Source organism: Mizuhopecten yessoensis, unplaced genomic scaffold (assembly GCF_002113885.1).
Source record: "Mizuhopecten yessoensis strain PY_sf001 unplaced genomic scaffold, ASM211388v2 scaffold2111, whole genome shotgun sequence".
In the NCBI taxonomy this organism is placed as follows: domain Eukaryota; kingdom Metazoa; phylum Mollusca; class Bivalvia; order Pectinida; family Pectinidae; genus Mizuhopecten; species Mizuhopecten yessoensis.
The window spans coordinates 295,525-302,535 of NW_018404383.1; positions in this window are offsets into that span (position 1 = coordinate 295,525).

The window sequence follows — 7,011 nt, forward strand, 5'->3', positions numbered from 1 at the left end:
GTAACTTTAAATCGGTTCGTTGCGCTGCATGCATGCATTGCGGCAATGAATAGCAGTAGCTGATCTACATATGTACGCGTTAGCGCTCCTCAGAAGATATGTAGATCAGCTTATGCTATTCATTGCCACAATGTGCATGAACAAAATTCCATTCAATTCATATATTTACGTTACGATGAACTACAATAACAAAAAGTTGCAACACTTTTTGTAAATCTAATATTTTTTATATCAGTATCGGACAGAAAACCATAAAAAAAGGAACAGCCTCCAGCCTACACACAAACTTCAAAGGTTCGACTTGCGCCGATCAGCTGATTTGTTAAAATGTAAAAAAAAAACACACTTATATTCTCATAATAAACAACGCTTGATATTCCTTTCATTTTTGAAAGTTGATCTTATTTCTTGTTATTTGTATCTAACGCCGCAAATTATATATCAGTAAAAGTTTATGTCCGCACTTTTTCAAACAACGGTCACCATAGTAACCATCCAGGGCATTCGTCGGCCGAGCATCCATCCGCTGTGGGCAGAGCTCATTTAAAGTTGAATGTACATCCGTGGAATGTGCTGTTTGCCAGAAATTCTGCTGAGGTAAATGATGTGCCCTGTGTCATTACAAAGTTCTCTGATGTACTAGTTGATGTCACGGGGACTACCCAGCCAGACGTTTGGGTGTTCGAAAGTTCGTGACCACGATCGCGAGGAACCGATGCTGGAGGATGGCGATCGCGAGTCGCCATTACACATTATGTCCCGCGATGGAGTAGCCGAGATAGTGCGGCACTTGTGGTACCTGTAAGTGTTCTGGATTACCGTCTGAGTGCATAGGCAGTGGTTGAATAGTTTTTCAGCGGCCGAATCCGTTTTTGATATCAACAATTGCAGCATTGCCACAGGACAGTGCCAGTGGAGTGAACCAGTGGAATACGTGCGTTTTGTTGGGGCTTCACTACAGTACAGGAAAACCCACCCTGATGATTTTTTTGTTTAGTGTTATGATTGATTGTGGCATAGCTTGTCTGAAATAAATTCAAAAAGAATTAACTCGCAGCTGTTCGTGGGAACTCAAGTCCCCTGGTCACAAAATGGATAGCCAGGTTGTACCATACGTTCTGTCGGAGGATGTAAGGGGAGAATACCCCGATCCCCCTTGGAGGCAAGTGGATATTTGTGTTAAATGTAGGGGCGATATCATTTCCGTGTGTGCCGTTGGACGAGCCACCTCAGTCCTCGTACGCTCCTTTAACAGGCCGTCTAGTGTACGATTCACTTTTTTGAAATTTACCCCGCGAACAATATCAATATTCCGACCTATGTCTACTAGATGACGATTTACCGCCCCTATCCTACTGATTAGTGTATTTCTATGGTATTCCGCGGCCTGGTGCGCTGGCATGTTTTCTGCCCGTTGCTTTGTGTTTTTAGGCTTCGCCTCGCAATAAATTCCTCACTAACGCTCTCTAGGTTAAAGTCTGTCCCAAAGACTTGTTGGTTCCAATCTAAAAAAAAAAAATCTTCTTTCGCCTATGGATTTGGAAAAAGAGCGTCATTTGTGTGATGGTTTAAACGGTTAGATAATTGCTTTATATCAAAATTCGCAAGTACTGATTCATTTTACCAGTTCTGTATAACAGAACGAATTACACGGATCGACAAATTCAACAATTTCCAAATCTGATTTTTTAATCCATTTAACTGTTTAATAGCTGTCAGCTGACATGATTTATTTACCTTGGAATATTTTCAATCGCCAGATTCTGTGTCTCAACAGAAATAGATTTAATAATAGGACCATGGTGCACCAATTATGATTTTTGTAAATGTAACAGGTTGTACTCGATGCACTAGGTCAGCATGTTTACTTGTATGTTTTGTCTATCGTACCCGTTTCATAACGAATACGTGGAAGGTCGAGCAAATGCGATTGCACGAGTACTTCCAATAACACGCCACCCCAGGTGTCGTAGAAGACACGCACCCGTATCCTGCCCACCTCACTCTGCATTGTGCTGCTGTCGGAACAGGTCGGACCTTTGGAAATCTTTTTTATCGCACGATCATCATGGCAGAAAAAGGACAGGTACATTATGTATGTGGAACTATATATAAAACTTTCCATTTTCTCGTAAACAGCACAGTATTCTACGTCTGTCACATTTTATTTTGATATTATTTGTTTGTTTTAACAAATTTTATTATATATATAAATAAACATAAAAAATAGAACAAAAGACAGAGATAGCGTCTCTAGGCCTTCATCGGGTTGATTCCCCGTTCATCAGGAGACTTTATTTTGAAAACAGGTATTGTGAGGTCATAGTTGTTTACACAAGAAAGTATGACGTCATCAATAATGCAAAGTCATTATGACGTCATACACATAAATCCATGACGTCAACAACAATACAAGCTAAATTGTGACGTTACATTACTTAGACAAATGCATAACTTTATGATCTTACCAACAACAAAAAATACGGGAGATACAAATTGTTTCATTTACGGCAACAATGAAACATGAACAATAATATTTAAAGCACAGCAAACACTTTGAAGTTATTGTTAGCACAGTTATGAATATGTTTGTTCACTTGTAAAAATCTAAGGTCATCATGGATTGTTTGTTGCTTGTGAAGAGTCATTCTTTGACGTAGTTCACGCCCAGTTTGGCCAATATAAAATTCTAAACATTTAACACAAACTATAGCATATATAACATTCTTCGACTTACAATTCATACTAGAACGTACAGTGAATTTAAATCCATTTTTGAAAACAAAAGTAGAACCTTCAATAATTATTTTACCAGTTCTGTATAACAGAACGAATAGAATGACTCTTCACAAGCAACACGTCAAAGAATGACTCTTCACAAGCAACATGCTTTAAGCAATTGCTGTGCTTTAAATATTATTGTTCATATTTTATTGTTGCCGTAAATGAAACAATTTGTATCTCCCGTATTTTTTTTATTGTTGGTAAGATCATAAAGTTGTGCAGGTGTCTAAGTAATGTAACGTCACAATTTAGCTTGTATTGTTGTTGACGTCATGGATTTGTGTGTATGCCTTCTGTGACGTCATAATGACTTTGCATTATTGATGACGTCATACTTTCTTGTGTAAACAACTATGACCTCACAATACCTGTTTTCAAAATTAACAGTCTCCTGATGAACGGGGAATCAACCCGAGAAAGGCCTAGAGACGCTATCTCTGTCTTTTGTTTTATTTTTTATATTTAATTCCAACACAAGGACTTCTTAATGTTTTCTTTATAAATAAACATATATAAATGGATAAGATATCATTTATTTACATCATCCTAACCGTTTAGATGCATTGATGTACTTATTAAGTCCATGCATTCATTACGTTTATTTTTTAATGTTAGCCAATCACTATCCTTGTTAGTATTTTTTGCTTTTCTATGTATTCTGTTTTTCTTTCTCAAATTAGACCTTATTAAATTTGTCATCCAGGGTTTATCATTCGGACAGATTCTAATTGTCTTGTAGGGGATGTGAACATCAGTCAGTATTTTTATTTTATCAATAATTAAGTTATTTATTTCATCAACATCATTATTTTCACCTATGATTAATTCCCAGTCCTCAGAATGAAGACCTTCATTAATTAGGTCCCATCTGGCTTCCTTAAATTTGTAAATAGTTTTCTTGAAGGATCTCTCTTTGATAACTTTAAAACTTAAAGTTTAAAACAATTGGACAATGATCACTACATAATGGAGCCAACACTTCAGTACTCTGTACACTGTTCAAATTATTAACATAAAATATATCTATACAGGTTGAGGTTGTATTGGTAATTCGTGTCGGCGATTGAACAACATTAGTTACGTGATATTTGGTAAGAGTTCTAGCAAGATGAGAATTAGGATGTAGAGAGAGCATGTCTTGATTGATATCACCTGTGATAACTAGATTAGAATTTTTATTAATTAGGTTGTCAACAAGATCAAACTTTTTCTTTTTTGTTTGTTTGTTTGTTTGATTTTGTTTAACGTCCTATTAACAGCTAAGGTCATTTAAGGACGGCCTCCCCTGGGTGCAAGATGCATGCGTGTAGTCAAACTTTTTCCAATAATCAACACGAGAGTCAGGTCTATAAATACAGCATAATAAAAAACATTTGTTTGAAGTTCTTATTTCTAAAACTATGTTTTCTAGATCTTTGTGTTCAACGTCACAAATTCTATTCACCAAAACATTTGATATTATTCACGATACGTTTGTTCAGATATAGACAATAGTGCCTGTATCGTTTTAGTCAGCAGGTTAATCTGATTACTAACTATTCATAAACAATAGTAGCATTGAGTAATCTTACATAATGTTTATTTGTTGTACATGATTTTGTAGTTAGCATAACAATCTGTTTTAATGTCGGTTGACATGTTTGTAAGATGCTTGAGAGGGCCATATGGAAGATTAATCTTGTACTAAATATGTAACCCTCCTGAAATAAAGATATTATTATTATTATTATTATTATATCATCATTATTCAGGAAAACATCTTATAAATATCTCAAACAATGTGTAAATAGTGATTGACAGAACAGTGAAGATTTACCGTATTCGGTGCAACTCTCCCATACTGGTGACAGAGTTGCTTTCCTTTAACTGATTTTTATATACATGTAGCCCAAAATATTTACGAAGCTCCGTTAAAAATGGAAAATAACAAACATATTACATGAAATGTGGTACTTATTTCTTGTCTGGTGACGTTAAGGACATTCCAATATAGCTGCCACACTAAACTGCATATCAAATTCAATAATGCATTCTGTTATCATTAAACACATTAAACAATCTCTGTCACAAAATGATCCTCCTCCAATATTTCTCAAACATAATTGAGGTACATGCACACTAAATTTCAGAAAAAAACCCATTCAATAACTGATGAAAAACTAATTTTATATATGTTCATTTTCCTAGCTAAATAAAAGTTAAATTCAGGAAAAAACCCATTTAAACTTGTAAATATCATAAGGTTGGATGTCCATGGAGATCACTTTGTCGAGAAAAATGTAAGAAATTTATCAAATCTCCAGAATAATGGTATATATTTCCCCTGAATAAATCAGAACTGAGCACAATTCGAACAAGGCCGAGTGAGGTTGGAAAAAAGCATGCAAAGCAAATAAGATTGTACCTGTACACCATTCACTACAGGGTCTCACTTAAGTAATATGGCTTGACTTGTATCAAAAGTCTTGTAAGCTTGATGAATTATTGTAAAATATCCTATCAAAATACATGTCATCACTCTTGAGATTTGAACCATTTTCTTACACTTTTCTTGACAAATAGATCTAGTTGAATTAAATTCATGCAATGTTAAATATTAAGAACTTAAGATTTTTGCACGTCTAATGTTTTTTTTCGACAAAATTCTCGGAAAAAATCACTATAAATCGTCTCCAAAATCAACATTTTCAATTTTCCCCCAGAAATAATGCGTTCAGTGGTTTTCACTTGTTGAATTGTTCAAAAATATACCATTTAATTGCAAATTTTATGCTTCAGTGTGCTTGTTCGAGCAGGGATTTTCTTATAATAGAATTTGGGCCCGAATAACAGACCCTTTCCCCTCGGAAAATCTTGCTAAAATCCCCAATTTGCTATTGAAAAATTCCCAATCGGATTTTTGCAAGATTTAAATATGCTCAGTGTGGAGAGGGAAGATGTAAAAATATTTATGTTAATAAAAAAAGTAAAAATATATTTTAATCACTTTTGAAAATTATATTTCAAAAGTAGACATCAGAATGAGTTATTTCTGTTGCATTGATGTAAAACTTCGCTAGTTTTGTCTTGCCTGCGTGATTAAAAGTTGGAATAAAACAAATTTACAACATGTATTACTCAAGAAAGTATATATTAATTGTTTCTGAAACATTTCCCCATAAAGTCATATGACGTGTTCGTTATTGCCATTGATCTTTTTAAAAAACTGACAATATTTTTACAAACTTCTACGATCTTGTTCTTCAATTCTGCCATTTAAATATTAATCACAGTTGCTGCATGTATTCCACTAAGGGCCCGTATGAAATGTTGTTACTTTTTGGAGCCATTAGGATTTCGAGGTGACCTCCACAGGCTCGAATTGAATAATAACCTATACCCATATATTTCTTTAACAATATTAAGCACAATTTTGATTTTTCGATTTGATATAGAAATATAAAATAGCAAACCTTTTTGTCTCGCATTGTTTTACCAAAAACTGTCAACATTCGGATTTCGGTAGGGGTTAACGATGAAATAATCACAAAAGAACGGGCATGATATCGAAAAAAATAATGTAATGTCAAGATTATTAAATACTGGTAATTATTTATGTAAAATAACACGTATCACATTAAACAAATTCTGCGAAGAACACTGCCACACATCTATTTCTTTGTAAGATTATTCCATATTCATTGATATATGTGAACAAATGAATATTTCACGTAACCAAATCATAGAAATTGTGTCATTATTTTATCACATATGAAATATATACCAACACTTGCGCTAATTCTCCTTATATAATATTGTGTGAGCAAAACGCCCATAGCCCGTGAACAAAAACACACATTTAGGAAAAACACAGTGACGGTCATTTGTATTTTGCCCGAAATGTGGTCACTTTACATGTTACAGATATCTCGCAACAATAAATGATCGCCACACTCAATATTTGTTTCTTCATGGTTTCAATTATGTCCTATTCAGGTTAACATCAAGGTTAAAATACTGACAGCGCCCAGGCAAAGGACATCAAAATTTGGAGCACCGTCCTCATCTATCGATGTTCTTGAGAATAGAACGTTTTGTCATCAAAACTATGTACATTCCTACCACGATGACCCCTAAGACACCAGTCGGCAGCTTCTGTCTTATCAGAAATTGTGTAGTTGGGGAATTTATAAGGGCTACACAAAAGTCAATGGTAAGTTTACTTTATTTTTTTTTTAAATATTATCA